Consider the following 17,447-nt stretch of genomic DNA (forward strand, 5'->3'; position numbering starts at 1 on the left):
CCAATCTGTGGGCTTTCTGTTTATCTTGAAAGCTATGTCTTTTGCCATTCAGAAGCTCTGCAATTTGATGCAGTCCCATTTGCCCAACCTTTCTTTGATTTGTTGCATTTCTGGGCCTTTATTAAGGAAGTTCCATCCTGTGCTAGGAGCCCAAGTGTTTCTCCTATTCCTGTTTGTAGTGTTTTCAGGGTATCTGATCTTACTTTGAGGTTTTGATCCATTTGGAATTGATTTTAGTATTTATTGAAGAAATATTTAAATGACTTCTTGTACTAGGCTTCCTAAAATTGACTTTCTTTGGTGCAGCAAAGAATTGTTTCCTGCCCTTTACACATTTGTGTTGAGAATGGAAAATCACAAGCTCCATTGCAGTGTGTAGTGGACACTTCTGTCTATGAAGCGGTGAGGATGCATTCCTAGGTGGCATGGTTCACGAGGAGTGAATGCAAGCAATACATTAAAATAGTCCATACTTTTAAGGGTTGAAAGACATGAGATGGCTAATATTGTTAAGAGGTGTTTGTGAGAGATCTAAATGGTTGTCAAAAGCTGAAGGATGCTATTTGGAACTCTTTAAAAGTAGAGGTCTTTCTCATTAACCCTTGCAACTCTTTTGCTATTATCTTGCTTTAAGGTGACTAAGTTGAGAATAACTTCAAAGGTTGTAGAGACAGTCATTTTTCAAGTGAAAAAATGAAACTATGTACTTTTCAAAGAAGCTCTTTGTAAGGTACTATAAATGTGGTATTATAAAGAACTGGAGAACAAATTGAACTCACAGACTAATCAACACTTCTCATCGGCTTCATGAAGTAGCCCACAAAGAGCTCTCTATAACCAGATAAACCTGAGTTAGAATTGTGGTTCTATTCATTTAATGTCTCAAGCATCTCACAAACTGCCTGATTCTCATATTCTCCATCTGCCCACTGGTTTAGTATCTTATCCCTAAGAGGATTCCTATATTAAAAAAAAATAGATCTCACACACACACACACACACACACACACAGAGAGAGAGAGAGAGAGAGAGAGAGAGAGGCAGAGAGGCTGGAATATAGTATTCTTTAAGTAAGGGCTAAGAACTGACTTTTCAGGTACAGAAGTATTCCAAAAGCTATTCAACACAGTGAGTTCAAGTTTAGTAATTTACTTAACATTATGGCAAATTTTAAAATGGAAGAGGATCTGAAACTACAATTTTAAACCAAATGGTACTGGCAACTTTCCACAGTTAGTAAGCAGCTGTGAGCTGAATGCACAAGGGAGTCAAAGGAAAAACTGGGCCTAAACAATAGATCAACATTTGTGAAAAGAATATAACCACACCTTCAGGTCTATAAAGAGTGGAGAAAATAAAAATTGCAGATTCTGTTAAAGAGATTATTTTGTATCTGTCCCAGAACAAAGAGTTGAACAGGGAATGCATGCTGGCACTTGGTAATCTAATCAGTTAAGGACTTGAGGGCATTGTGAAATTGATTCAACCTTCATCTCAGACAACAAGACCACAACTGGCTGTAGTTTCAAAGGGACAGATGCCTGACAAGAGGCTCTGTAATCACTGAAAATCTCTGGTCAGGCTCTAGAGAGAACACTTTTATAACACTGATCACATCTGGACACAAATAATATTCCTTACCTCAGAGAGAGGGCACAATGTCATGGACAAGCACCTATTCATTAGAATTCTGGAAAATAAACTTTAACGTAGAAAGGGTGTAAATGAACAGCACAGTCACACTTGATAAACACGCTTAGAATATTAATTCAAAAATATCAGGATCACTCTGGAAAGCAGTAAGGAGGTGCCTCAAAAGACTAAACATAGAGCTCCTCTATGACCCAGAAATTTGACTTCTGGGCATTTACCCAAGTGATCACAAACAAGGCTATACTAAAGCTACGAACACAACCATGTTCATTGAAGCATTATTAACCATAGCTAAGATATGGAACCCACCCAGATGGCCCTCAGTAGATGAATGGATCAAGAAAATATAGTATATATACACAACAGAATTCTATGCTTCCATCAGAAAGAATGACATTGCTTGATTCATAAGGAAATGGAAATATTTGGAAAAAATCATATTTACGTGAAGTGAGCCAGACCCAAATAAACATAGATTCCATGGTTTTCCTCATTGGCAGTAATTAGCATATGTCTACGGTAGTCCTAACAGAGGATCACAGTAGCTTGATAGATCATGCTAAGTGAAATGAACTCCAAGATATGGAAACAAGTGGTTTTTCATTGTTCTTAATAAATATACTACGTGAAGTTATTTCTTTTTTCTTTTGTTTTCTTTTTCCTTTGGTTTATCCCTTGTTGTCACTGTATTTGGTTTTGGTACCTTGGGTATTGTATATACATTTATCTGAATTAGGGAAGAGAAGGGGAACATCAAAAGGTGGGACAAAGGACAAAGGGTGAACCAATGTAACAGCAATACTCACAAGACAATATGTTGGAAATTATCTGTACAACTTGCAGGGGATGGAGGAGGGAACGTGGGAGAAAAATGAGGAAGGGGGTAACAAGTTTGACAAGAAATGTACTCACCACCTTACATATGTAACTGCAATCCTGTACATCACCTTGACAATACAATTAAATTTAAAATTTTTCAGGGTCAATCATAATATATTTAATGTAACTAGGGAAGAGTCACATTAGTGAGCAAGGAATTTTTCCTGGCCTTTTCTGCTAAGAGCATTCAAATAAAAAAAGAAAGATGAACTAGAACTCAACCTTCATTTAAAAAATAGTCACAGGCTAAGAGGACAACTCCCTTTCAAAGAATACTAATGATTTGAATAAAAACAATCCCTCAAGACAAGGGAAAAAGATAGCATGACATCTGAAGTAAGCTTGAGATTTAAGAATTTTTTTCTATTTTTACACCTTCTGAATACAGATGCTACAATTGAGACTTAAATGTAATATAGTTAGATTTAAAAATGTGACAATTGTAAAAAAATAACAAATAGACATTTCAGAAATAATCTCAAGATTTCCATTTAAAACAAATTTCTCCACTCTCTCATATTGATTTCTTAAAAGATAAATGTCTAGGTCAAGTTTGGAACTCCTGCATGAAACCAACTTGTTATCTTTAAAGATCTCTCAGTCCTATTATTTTAGAAGTAAATGTAAGAAAAAATGATACTGGAAATTATCTGATCAATAAAACCTCAAACATTTCTGTTGTACTTCTTCATTATCCATATTGAGTGAGTAGAGTCTTAGAATTAATATAAGTGGTTTTGAAGAAAAAACGATATTAAACTGCAGTTAGTGTTCTCAAGCTCAAATACAAAACACAGATTTCATTACCTTCTCATACTGTACATACTAAAATAAAATGTTGTGACATTTCAAAATATTATGTATACTTATGGAAAAATAAATTATAATAGATTAATGAAAAAAAATTATCCTATTTTCCCTCCAGTTGTAAATTGCTCTGAATGTCCTAGGCGTGTGTGTGTGTGTGTGTGTGTGTGTGTGTGTGTGTGTGTGATTCTTTCTAGGACACTTTATAACTTATTCCCAATTTGTTGTCAATTTACAATGACTCATTTGTGACAATGTTTTACAGAGTACAAAATATTTTCTCATTTGTTTTGGTCCTCAGGATAACTCTAAGGAAGGTGGACTTGTTTTCCCTTACTAAAAAGGAGGAGATTGAAGTTTAGAGGGAATAAAGAATATCATAGAGCTAGTAAGTACAAGGTCAGAACTCAAGTCTGGCTCCTCCAATACAGGAACTATTGCTTTCTCACAGCCCAGTGCAGCCACAAAAACAATCAGCAATCAGACTCACAGTGGCGTCTGATGAAAAATGAAATAAGATTTATAAAACAATAAAGGAAAGTTTGCATAATATTGCCAAAACTAGGAAGGGAAAGAGAAATATGAACAAGACAAATGTCAACAAATACTACCTGTGTTTCTATATAGTTTTTGAAACATTTTGCATGCATTATGTCTTTCTAGATAGTGTAGTAATCTATGGAGACAAGGCTGATGTAATTGGTCTTGTCTGAAAGACTGAAATCCTAAGCCTGAAAATGACAGCTGAATTTAGAATAAGCATATGGCCCCATCACAAAGACCAGAGTCTTGATGATAGCAGCAAATCAATGTAAAATGTCTGTGAGCAGTTTAAAAAATAAAATAATATCTTAAATATAAGGCCATATGCATTTCTTATACTAAAGCCAATTATTTTATTTTTTTGTGTGTGTGCTGGTACTAGGGCCTGGGTGCTGACCCTGAGCTTTTTTGCTCAAGACTGGTGCTCTACCATTTGAGTCACAGTTCTACTTCCAGGTTTTTTTTTTAGTGGTTAATAGATGACAAGAGTCCGATGGCTGCTGGGCATGGCAGCTGGGCACTGGCTCAGATTTAAGGATCATGGTTCTAAGCCAGCTGGGGCAGGAAAGCACATGAGACTGTGAGACTTTTATCTCCAATAAACTACTCAGAAAGAGCTGGAAGTGGCACTGTGGACCAAGTGGTAGAGTGCTAGCCTTGAGCAAAAAAGCTCAGTGCCCAGGCCAAGTTCAAGTCCCAGGATGTGGAAACAAAACAAAACAAACAAAAAAACCCCCATAGATTCTATGGTTTCCCTCATTTGTAATATAGTATATGTCTAGGATAATCCTAAAAGAGGATCCCAATACTCAGTAGCTATGTATATATGACTATAAGACGATGCTAATCAAAATGAACTCCAAGATATGGAAACAAGAGTTTATTTATTTTTATTTTTTGCCAGTCCTGTGGCTTGAACTCAGGGCCTGAGCACTGTCACTGGTTTCTTTTTCGCTCAAGGCTAGCACTCTACCACTTGAGCCACAGTGCCACTTTTGGCTTTTTTTTTATATATGTGATGCTGAGGAATCAAACCCAGGGCTTCATGTATATGAGGCGAGCACTTTACCACTAGGCCATATTCCCAGGCCCAAGAGTTTATTTTTTAATGTACTGTGTGAAGTTATTTCCTTTTTTCTTTTGCCCTCCTCCTTTGGTTTATCCACTATTGTCACTGTTTTTTATTTCAGTACCCTGTGTCTTGTATATATGTTTATCTGCTTTGAGGAAGGGAAGGGGAATCATAAAATGATGAGACAAAGAACATAGGTGAACCAATACAACAGAAATACTTTCAAGACACTAAGTTGGAAATAAACTTCCTAGGTTGGAGGAAAGGTGATTTGGTGGGAGGGAGGGAAAGTGGAGAAAACAAGGGAGGGTGTAACATTATTCTACAAGAAATGTACTCAAAACCTAAATTATGTAACTGTAACCCCTCTGTACATCATCTTTACAATAAAATTAAATCAAATTTTTAAAAAGAGTCAGATGAATTTTTGTGCCAAGTCTGGTTTCAAACCCAATCCTCAGATTTCAGCCTTATAGGTATCTACAATTATAGACATGGGTACTGGTGCCTGGTATAAAACCAAATTACTTATGAAATTCCCAAATTGTATGACATTTTTGTTGTCATCAATTTCTTCATCTACTGGAAGGTATGAAGTTATAAATGTAGTTAAAAGTTTGCTTTTAGCACTGGTATTCAATAAGGTTTTTTTTTTTTTTGAACCAACACATCACATATTGTATAAGCACACAGAGTAGAAACTAAAAAGCTTAAATGAAATATTTTCTGCATTGTTCCCCCTTTGGGTGCTCTCTCTTTGGTGTGCTATGCTAAGCCCTCTATGTATTGCTGTCCTGATTGTTCTCCTAGTGTTCTTTGCCTAAGGGCTACAGTTCTCTGAATTGATTACTCCACTACTGCCAGGCGTGAGCAATGGCTCTAGGAAATTGATGGTAGGAGGAGGACTTGGAGGATTGGAGGAGCCTCTTCATATGACAGCACAGTAAAGGTACAATGGATGTTTGTCATCCAATAGGTGTGTTTAACACTAGAGTAAAGGGAAGCTATTGTATTTTCTCATGCATTGCCTTTCTCTATCTCTATTTAATGCTATCTTTATATTGAAGTGCATTTTGAGGAAAAGCATTGTTTTGGTGCTTGGCCCTCTAGAGGCCTTAAATCCTGCCTTGACTGGGGACATGAAGGGCACAGCTCTTAAGTCACTCATATCACATGTGAGATTTGTCTGCAAGTATTTTATGCTTCTTTCAGCTGTTATGAAATGCAGCCCTCCATTTATTCTCCACCATAAGTCTTAGCTATAGGTGATTAAAAATAGCTAGGGAGGAAAGAAGGATATAGTTGCTGTTTGCAGGGCATAAAAAATGCACAGGCTGCTAAATTGTGTAAGCCACAGGGACATTTCTCACAGGTGCTCCACTCTGCAAAGGTTACACATTTGCCTCCAAGTACAACACAAGGTACTTGACTGGAGGTCTTAGACTTTCAATATCTTAGATTTGCAGAGATGCCAATACTTATCTGTGCTCAGTAGCTACTGTGTTCCCAACTCTGAGGGCAGGGCACTGGAAGTTAGGTGATTTTCCTCATGAAAGGCTTTTACTTCTGGAATATCCTGCTTTTACTCATTTTCCAGGGCTCGGTCGTCGGTAACTTGTCAAAGACTTCTTTTTGGTATAACCTTCACTAATGGGGGGGGGGGGGGAACCCTTTAGGAACAGAATTTCATAAAAGACTCCTTAAGCAATCGTTCTTCATGTTCTTTGGAACATGATTGGATAATGATTGGAATTTGGAGCTTGCCTCCTGTAGTCACTTCAAATTATGGAGGGGATTAAGAATCAACAACCCGGAGGAAGGGCTTAAGAATGCCCCCGCCCCCAACTCCCAAATCAAATATAAGTGAGACTGTCTAGCTGGATGTAGAGACATTTGGATTCTAAAAATATAAAACTATCCGTCAGATTAATGTCCCTTCTCACGCTGGTACCTCAGGTGTGCTGGCGTTTGCAATAACCCTGAATTCCAAGGTGGGTAATGAAGACAATCTGCTCCTTTAGAAAGCTCTAGGATGTTGAGAGTGGGCGATTGTCAAATCTCAAACGCACCTCTGCAAGTAGCACTGGATTTGGCTGGACGCTAAGATGTTTACTCTGGACGATTATGCTAAGACATTAACAGCTGCTGGATTAATTATTTATGGTGCTTGTGTCAATCATTCTGAGAAAACAATCAAAGAAAACTATTTTGAAATCATCAGGTTAAAAAAAAATCCCTGCTGTCGAACACAGCTCTCTTGTCATTTATTACCCTTGAACTTCTTCCCAAAGATGTAATCTCAGAAGACTGATGTTTAAAATCGTTTTTTGTCCTTCCCCTACAATGTTTTCAAGTGCTTTCCTTTGCAGAACCGTGCACTCTGCCTATGCCTGCACTATTTTTGGAGGATGGCTGCCCTGCATCGGGGGGAGCAGTGACAGATTTTAGTTTTGAAACTTAAATAAACAGGGAGTCGAAATCGGAAGGAAGAGAGCCCCTCCCCCCGCCCACGAGTCTTTGAGGTCCATGAGAGGCTGCAATGCCACCGGGCGCCGCGGCCCTGCCAGGCTCCACCAAAACCGCCCAGGCTGCTCGGCGTGGTCTGCCAGCCCCGAGCTGGTCCAAGAGCAAAAGCAAATAGTTGGAGTGACCGGTCTCCAAGAAGAGAGTTCCACTCTGGCTTGACTAATAGGCGAACATCCGCCTCTCTGCCCGGCTTGGCAGCTTTGCTTGGGGGACCTTTCCCTGCCATGCTTGTCTGCGGGGACCTACACCGCGGGGGCTGAGGACGGCGCGGGACCCCCGGGGCGCGCGGAGCCCCCTCTGCCTGGCAGTGCGTGCACGCCTGGAAAGGCGGGATTTAAAGCAGTGCCGCTGCGGGCGGCTCTGCAGTGTCACCTCGCCGCGAAGTCCCTCCTCGATCGCCCTGGGGTGCGCGCTTCGGGAGTCTCTCCTCTGCACACAGTCATCAGTTTCGGGGCGCCGAGTGACGTCGGAGCATCCAAACCCGGGGTTCCAGGGCTAGACGGCGGGAGCCCACAGGGCGCGCCCCGCAGGCTCGGGCACACGCCCCTCACCTGGGCGAGGCCGGGCGCGCAGGCGCTCAGCGCGGGGGCCGCGGCCGAGCGTCTGAGCCCCACGCCCGCCCGCCGGAGTTGGACAGTTCCGGGGCCGCGCTGCGCCGAGCTGTCGTCCGCGCCACCGCGGCTGCCACCGCCCGGGCCGCAGCAGATCGCGGGAGAGCGTCTGCGCGAAGCCCCAGCGCAGCCCTGGCGGGACCGCGGCGGCCGCCGGAGCGCGAGCAACAGCTTCCCGGCCGGAGGAGTCCCTGCCCCACGCGCCCGCGACCCGCGCGCCGAGGTAAGCCCCGGCAACCAGCCCAGCCTGGTGCCTTCTCGAGCGAGCACCGCCTTCCCGCACGTCCCCGGCCCGCCCGCCTCCGCAGAGCCAGCGGCCACCTGGGCGCGCTGCGGCCGCCAAGGGACCGGCTGGGAGCCCCCGCCCCGCAGAGTTTGCACTTTGTCCCGCAGTCCCACTTGTAGAGGAGGGCGCCCCGGCGCCGCGCCCCGGGCTGCATGAGAGAGGCTCCTGGAGTCCCAGGAGGTAGAGTAGTAGGTCGTGGAAGCCAGAAGAGAAGAATCCCTAGGGCAGGCTGGGATTCGCAAGGACAGAAAGGAAGGGTGAAGAAGGACAGAGAGAGGCGGCTAGTGTCCCTCTGTGGTGAGCTCCAGCTCTTCTGCCAACTAGCAACTTTGGGGTTGCATCTCTCTGTGTATTGCAGCATATAGGTGGTTTGGGTAACAGAGGTGTGGGAGGAAGAGAAATGGGGTGGGGTGGGGGAAAACCCCAGTGGATTCTGTAGCCTGATGAAGGTGAGATCTGGGGATCAGGTACTCAAAGTTGGCACTTGTTGGGAGCCCCTTAGGGCAGTCTCAGCCAGCAAGTGCTGGTGAAAGTGTCAGAGTAGGGTGGGAGGACTCTGTAGGATGGCGGAAGGGAGGACGGGCAGGGGAGGGGGACCATCTGCTTCACTACTGCTGTGCACAGGGCCCCGTGGGCTAAAGGGAGGGCTGACAGGAGGATGCGCCTCCACCGCTTCCCTCAGACACTGAGGGAGGGCTCTTATGTTGAGCTATGGATGGCGAATTGCCTTGGGTCCTTCAAGGAAAATATTGCCAACGGTTCTCCCCTCTCCACCCACACCTCATGAGTACAAATAAGCAGTTTTGGAATGTTCTTCGAAGTTCCAGGATTAGGAAGCCTTCTACATCCTCTTCATTTTCACATAGTTATTTGCCTGTCTTTGGTTTTGCCTATGCGTATCGCAGCAAGGAAAATAAACATAAACTTTGTAAAGGTGGAACAAATGATACCTAAATAGAAGGGACAAAGCACTTGTGTTACTGGGTACAGCCTACAGTGTGGTGGTGGGAAGCTTACACACAATTCAGAGAGTTGTGGGGACTGTATTTATTAACTGTCGTTCATAAAGATAGTAAGCTATATTTTAAAGTGAGGCGTTTTGGCCTTCAGGAGCTGCCTTAAAGGCCGTGGGGTCCAATTTGACCTGCGTTCCAGGGCCTTTAATCTTACTTTGATGTTATATGAGTCCTGGCTATGTCCATCCAATTCCAGGCACAGAGGCAAAATCCTGCACCTTGCAAGTTTTCCTGAAACTGGTAAGGTGAACAACTGTATATGTGGTCAGAGCATTGGTTGTTCATGTCTTACATTTCCATAAATCAAATATTTGTGGATTTAAAATTTACACTCTGACCCATTTCCAAAGTGATATGAGGACGTTTATATGAAAACCACAAATCAAATAGCTATTCTTGTAGATCTCCTTGACCTCTCTTGGATACATATATATTGAGAAAATGCTTTTAAAAAGGCACATTCTCCTCACAAAGAAAAATTACTGTTCTTTTTAGAATTATCCTGGTGGTATCCGTGTGTTACAGTGTGATCCTGTGTGAAGCTCATTTACATTTTATTATTTCTGACATTACATAACTAATGACTTTTAGAAAAGTTGTAATAACCACTAAATATATCTGAATTAAACAAAAATCATGGTGATGTTTTACAGCATTTTAACAATGTGCAGACTTACCCTGCAAAAAGAACACAGAGAATCTAATGTATCCTCTATGCAGAAAGGAAAGGAACAGAGGCATTTTCTCCCCCAAGCAACAGTGATTAGTGCTTGTTACCCAAACATGGGCAGTTAGTCCAACTTGGAGGACAACTTCACAGAGTGGGGCTATTACAAGATGACACGCCAAAGGATATCAGGTGCTTCTGCCATTCTTTTGCTCAGGCAGTGTCCCATATTTGAGAGGAAAATCTTGCACAATGAATCTGAAAGGTTTTTGTCCTGTCCACCCCAAATAATGCTGTGTGGACTTGGGCACCATGAAAAAGATAAAGGAATTTAAGTCCTTGGAATATTACCTCTCAATCTTTTCCTCTGCCCTTATGCTTTTTTTTTCTGACCGAGTTTGAAGCTATCAATGTTTAATTTTAATGGCAACAATTTATATTAAAAAACAGGATCAATTAGCTAACTTCTCACAGAAGGATCTGCTTAATTTGTGAAAATCTTTGCTCAAAGATATAGAGAACAAAACTGGACTTCTATTGTTCCTATTAGATCCTAATGTCTTCAAAGATCTGAAGAATGGTATTTCTTATTCCTTTGTAGTTGCTTTTCTTTTCTTGTAAGCTCCCCTTCACGTATTTCATTATCTCCACTTTTCCATTTACCTTCTCCATCTCAGTGCTTCCATCTCCATCAATGTGATATTTCTTTAATATTTTTTCTTTTCCTTTTCTTTATAAATTATAGGGATCCTTTTGATTTTCCTTGCTAGATTATCTCCAGTGGCTCTTTTTCATGTGTTACTTTTAAATTCAATCGTGCTAGGTTATTTCTTCCTAAAGTGATATCCTAGCTTTGCTTTTCCCCCTAAATTTAAAATGCCATCTTATATTTAGTCAGGTATCTCTAATCTGACGTGTAGTTTCTAAATCTAAATACAAACTCTTGTTGACCTCCCTCCCTCCCTCCCTTTCTCCCTTCCTCTCTCTCTCCTTCTCTCTCTCTCTCTCTCTCTCTCTGTGTGTGTGTGTGTGTGTGTGTGTGTGTGTGTGTGTAAAGAAATGAAAGTATGTCAAGTTTCCCATTTCTTTCCAGTTTCCCAGGACCTCCTCCACATCTCTGCTTTGCACACATAACTCACAATCCTACAGAGTTCAGGTCATTTCTCCATGTCCTTCTTAGACAAAACCACCACAGCAGCACCCTGATTGCTTTCCCAACTCTCCTCTCTCTCATTCTCCATGCATTTCACATTTGTTTTTCAGAATGTGCAGCCTAAGCATAGCTAGCCCCATAGTCTCTGGCAAGTGCACTTTTCTCCAGTATCCTAGCAAATGATGAAGTGAAGACCCTCTACCATCCAACTCCAAAGTAATTCCATATTCTTTTTACTTTGATCTCACTAATTGATCTGTTCATTCATTTATCAATTTATTTAATGACCATTTGTGGTAGGAGAAGCTTTGGGTAGTAGTTTTCACAGTGACCTATTTGCTCTACCAGTATATTGTACATTTCTCTTTTTTTTTTCTTTTTTCTTTTGATGGTACTAGGGATTGAACTCAAGGCTCTGCTCCTACAGTCCAAGGCCACTTGAGCCATGCTCTTACTTTTTTGCTTCTTTGCTTTTTACTTTGTTTTACAGATAAGAGTATTGGCCTTTTGCCTGGGCTGGCCTTGGCCTGGATATGCCTCTTTACTGCCTCCCTAGGAACTGGGATCACATGTGTGCATCAGCATTTCAAGATCAAATTTTGTTTTCCTAGATTGGAATCCACAGCTAAAATAGACACTTCTATGGTGGCCATGAGGTTTAGCAGTCCCACTGGCCTGCCCAGCTTGCGCTCTATATTTCTGAGGCATAATTCCAGTCATGAGCCTTTTGGAACTGTCTGACCCTGCCCTGTGCTGAAGTAGTGTTCCTTTAACACATATCCATTCCTGCAGTGCCTCTGTGCTCCTGCTTCTGCCTAAGTCAGACCCTTCCTTGCAACCAGCTCCACCTGTCAAGAGTCTGTACATTTCCATTTATGCCCTCATCTCCTCTTGTAGGGAAAGTCCAAATGCTTTTTGTATTCTTCCAGAAGGGCACTGCACTAACTCCCCCTAAGTTCCCACCTTCATTTCCTGAAATATGAAGCTCAGGGCCCAGTGTATCATAGGGCATCAGTAAATAATATAACTCTTTGGGTTAAATTGTAACGAATTCTCTAGTCCTGCCTTTGTTCTCCACTAACACTTCAGTTTGGGTCTTATAGTAAACCTAGTGCTTCTCAAACTTTAATCTGCATATAAATCATTTGAAAATCTTATTAAAATGCAGATTCTGGTTGAGCAGGCCTTGGAAGAGGTCCAAGATTCTGCATTTCTTATGGGCTCCCAGGTGATGCTGAAATCCTTCAACCACACTTTGGGCATTAAGGCACTAGATACTTAACAGGTTTGGGGGTTTTTGGCAGCTCCTGTCTTTCTGCCTGACAATTTTCTTACTGTCAGTATTACTTCCTGTGTTGTAAGTACCTGAGGCCTGGCCATGCTTCCCAAGGCTGAATAGAAAGGTAGATTATTCCCAGTCATTCCCTACTTTTTTTTTTTTTTTTTTTTTTTTTTTGGCCAGTCCTGGGCCTTGGACTCAGGGCCTGAGCACTGTCCCTGGCTTCTTCCCGCTCAAGGCTAGCACTCTGCCACTTAAGCCACAGCGCCGCTTCTGGCCGTTTTCTGTATATGTGGTGCTGGGGAATCGAACCTAGGGCCTCGTGTATCCGAGGCAGGCACTCTTGCCACTAGGCTATATCCCCAGCCCCATTCCCTACTATTTAACTGCTCTGTTATTCCAATCGCTGGTTGTCCCTATTGTACTTTTCATTGGCCAGCTACAGTGCTTTCCTATCCATTTCATCTTCCCCTTTCTCCATTATTGAAGGTTGTAGCTGTTCTTCTTTCTCACTGCTTAATTTTCCCCCCTTGCTTTTTACTCTCTGGCTCTTGCTACTCTTTTCAGGTGCTCCTCTAACTCCTTGTCCCATCTGTTTTCCAGTGGCTTCTAGAATGTGTCAGGGGGCAGGAACCTCAAGCAGTTATTCAGTGTGAGACCCTGGATAAAGCAGTCCCCTTTTCATATTCTGTAAACTGGACAATGTGGGTGACATGGGTTATTGGGTGTGCTTCAGCAGGAAGATGCCTTATGGCATCTTCAGGAGCAGGCTGGATAGAAGAGAGAGGCTGCTAGGCGAGTTGGTGCCCCAGCCTTGTTTCATATCCCTGTTTCACACAAACAACTAGGACTTCCATTGGCATTGTAGCACCAATCTCTGTATTAGCATTAATATTCATAGTTCTTGGGGAAACAGATATTTCTCTAGTTCAGTTCTTCTAACCCCTGGAATTACATTAAAGTCACCTTGGGAGCTTTCGTCTATCTCTAGGCAATAGTTTAATTTATCAGCATTGCTGAACGTCTCCTCATGATTCTAATCTTCAGCCTGGGTGAAGAGCTATAGCCTCTGGTCTGTAGTCTGTCTCATGTAGTAGCTAAGGCTTGTAGCTCTATTCTGAGCCAAACCTTGACCTCCTGCCTCATCAGCTTTGAGGGTTTAGGGAGGTTACTTTAGTCCTTTGCACCTTGATTTCCTTACCTGTGAAATGGGGTTGACCTAGTTATTTGGAAAAGCATGTGAGAAGTTGTGGGGCCAGTGGTAGAGTGCTGCACATGCTGGTTGTTCCAGAAAGGGTGTTATTGTTCCTCATGATCATCATGCTGTTGCATCCTAAACCCCTGGATTGGGTCAGGGTTACCTTGCTTTAGCCTAGCTATTAAGGTCTTCACCTCCTATTCAGTTTGAAGAGATTTGGCATATTATCATCTGTTTGAAAAGGATTGATGAGCATATATTTCCTGGAAGTCATTGAGAAAATAGGCAAGACATCCATACTAATAAAAATACACCCTTTTGTTTTTTTATTCATTTGGTACCATATCAACTCTATGATCTCATAAATAGCAAAGATGGACTAAAGTACTTATAAACTGATATGAAAGGATAGACTAGGCTTTCATACCTACTTTATGAAAAATGACCTAGCCATTTAATAAAGACAATTCTATCATCAACAAATAAAAAGGATGGAAATTTATGGGCCTGAGAGAGCATTTTATTTTGGTAATAAATATGAATGTGCAAAGCATTTACATTTCTGAGCTTATAATGGGAAATGGAACTTTAAAATAAAGAAGGGACACACAGAGCTATCCTATCCTGTGCAGGCTAATGGTAGTCAACTTTTCGCTTTTGGGCTGAGATTCTGAATAGCCATTATGCTATTATGGTAGCATTATATCAGCAAAGCAGATTAGATAAATGCGTACAACCAATATTAAGAGAGTCCATATCCCTTTTTTCCCTACATATATCTGAAAACAAATAGAAGGGTATCCTGTAATTGCCTGCTAGTAGGCCTGGCAGAGCCACCCCATTGTTAGAGCTACCCCATTATTAGAGATTGTTATGCTGAATGTTTGGATATGAACAAATTGCAGATGAATCTCCTCACCTTTTCTTCTTGGAATACAGAGTTTCTGCATTATTTACTTTTGATTAGAAAGAATATTATTCTGTTAAATTTCCACTAACAGCCCACTGTTTATTCTCCCCGCTGTGATGTGTACTTTTTAAAACAACAATTAAGAAGACAAGATGAAATGTGGAAAAAAGTACATTGAGTCACACTAGAGCCCTTGTAAGAAATAATGAGCTGATTCTTCAAAACTTTTGGTTCAGTATACTAGTATGAAAATTGTGGAACATTCTACTGAGAGCTGTGATGTTTTGCATGTGTTGGTTAGGTGGTCAGTTTGAGTGAAAGCCTATTACGTGAAGTGCCTGAACACTTGGTTAGCTTATTCTGGCTTCCAATTAAGGTTAGATCCTAGTTCCTCTCAAGCAGAATAGACACAACTGTTTCTAAAGTACAAAATAGGAGTATAGAAAAGATGACTTCATTCAAACAGTTATTAAGTCATGTGTTTTAGATCTAAAAGTTATCAACCTTATATAAATCCTCATCAATAAACTAGAAAAATGAGATGCAGAAAATTTGGCATATTTAGAATTTGAAACATGGGGTGATAAACATGACAAATAATTGTAGAAAATATCTAGTTGTATTAACACTAACCTTTTAACTTAACATATAAATTGTGTGATCCTGTGATGCCCTTAGATTCAGTATTTTGAAAGTTGAAAGAACTTCCTTTCAGGCTTACATGTCTCAGAACTTTGAAAAATATACAAAAGCAGGAAATTGCATTGTGTACAAATGAACATGCTCATATAGAAGACACATTTTTATTTAAATCATTGGTCATTTCATATGTTCTTAGATACATAGAAATACTGCTAATTCAGTGAGCCAATTCTCAGAATGTGTCTCAGTATTGAAGATGGGAATTAAAGTAGCTTCAAGGTTAAATTTGTGTACTGGAGTCAGAATTCTTGAGCAAATACCATCATAATACTCACATAATTACTATTATAATTTTCACATATGTTAAAATGGAACTAGGAAATTTGATGAGTCTGGTGATGGTAGGAGTAGGTAATTGGGAAGAGAGAATGATGCAAGATTCACTGGATATATAAATACACATGTTCATGGTGACTTTTACAAAAGGAAAAAAATTGTGGATACAAATTCTAGCTCTTCTACTTATTAGTTGTAGGACACCAAGTTACCTTGTCTTAGTTTCCTAAGTGTAAGAGACAATGGAAAATGCATGGAATTGCCATCGGTTAAAATGAGGTAATAAACCAGGTACCAGTGGTTCATCCCTGTAATTCTAGCTATTCAAGAGGTTGAGATCTGAGGATTGTGGTTGAAAGCCACTCTGGGCAGAAAAGTCAATGAGACTCTCCTCTCTGTTTAACCATCAAAAGGCCAGAAGTGGAGCTGTGGCTTCAGTGTTAGAGTCCCAACCTGGAACAAAAATGCTCAGGGACAGTGCCTAAGCCCTGAGTTCAAGCCCCCTAAAATGAGATAATACACTTAATATTCAAAGAAGTGGCCATGACTGTGTTAGACAGTTTAATTAATATCAAAGAATACCACATAAATAATACTACATGCATACACTTATTTCTTCCCTGAGAAGACTTTTACAACTCTGACTTTGCATTTGAAGATTACTTAGTGTTTTTCAATTACATATTTTATATTTTCTCATCTACTTTCCTTTGCTTACTTTAGAAGAACAATGAAATGAGAGAATGAACAGAGAGTGAACAGATTGTAAGCACTACAAGGACTCTTGAAAAATGTAACTGTGTGAAGTCCAGATGGACTTTGAATTAACAGTGGGTTCTAGGGCTTAGGAAAGGTGAAGTGGCTAAACTCATAGCTTCTGAATCAGTGTGCTTCTTGGGCTTGGTCCTGGTGTGAAAACCTGGAATTTTTGGAAGTGACTCAAATCAGGGAGTGATCCAGACTCAGGAGGTGGGTTATGTAAGAGGACCTGTGTATCTAAGTGTGACAATCTCCATTGTTAACTTGATTTGATTGAGAGAGCACACCTAAAGCAAACCTTTCGGTGTGACTGTGGAGGTATTTTCAGAGAGGATTCCTCAGAACGGGAGGAATGCAGGAAGCACCGTTTCATAGAGTGTGGAATCAGATGGAATAAAGGGGGAAGATGGATGAAGCCAGCTAGAACAGTTGTTCTCTCTCGGCTTCCTGGTCACCATGCAATGAGCTGCTTTGCTCTACCACATTCTCATCATCAGCCTCAGCATTGGCCTGGAAACACAGGTTCAGCTAATCTCTGAACCAGTGACAGAAAGTTGATTACTATACTAGAGCAGAACCACTTAATTGCAGTTTCTTCTTTGGTCACTTGGATCCTTGAATCTTCCTTGGTTTAAAGGAGGTTTTGATCCTCCTTTTGGTCATGGTTTGATCAGTTTTGACATCTGCATGGGTTTGTTGAGTTAGAGTTTAGAAAGAAAAGTAACCGGTAAGAGACTTAAGTGATGAACTAAGTCTGCATGGATCAATCTAAAATGTCCATCTCACTTTTTTTTTGCTAGTCCTGGTGCTTGAACTCAGGGCTTGAGCAGTGTCCCTGGTTTCTTTTAGCACTCTACCACTTGAGCCAAAGCGCCATTTCCAGATTTTTCTGTGTATGTGGTGCTGAGAATCGAACTCAAGGTTTCTTGTATGCTAGGCAAGAACTCTACTGCTAAGCCACGTACTCAGTCCCCAATCTCACTTTTGTAAGAATAAAATACATATCATTCAGAGTGTGGTATATATGATCATACTCTTGTTCTTCTTTTGCACAACCCCCTCTGTCCCATGATGTGATCACCAGACTGTGTCTAGACATGACTAGTTCTT

General features: G+C 41.2%; 1 protein-coding gene across 1 annotated transcript in view; it reads left to right on the forward strand.

Moving 5' to 3' along the window:
- Window positions 1-8,217: 8,217 nt before the first annotated feature.
- The window catches only part of Znf385b (zinc finger protein 385B), a 387,916-nt gene continuing 378,686 nt past the window's right edge, over window positions 8,218-17,447 (forward strand). Inside the window, exon 1 of the mRNA XM_048345153.1 lies at window positions 8,218-8,314. The gene's annotated coding sequence lies outside the window, so the exon portion shown is untranslated. The remainder of the gene's footprint in view (window positions 8,315-17,447) is intronic.

Source organism: Perognathus longimembris, chromosome 4 (assembly GCF_023159225.1).
Source record: "Perognathus longimembris pacificus isolate PPM17 chromosome 4, ASM2315922v1, whole genome shotgun sequence".
NCBI lineage: Eukaryota > Metazoa > Chordata > Mammalia > Rodentia > Heteromyidae > Perognathus > Perognathus longimembris.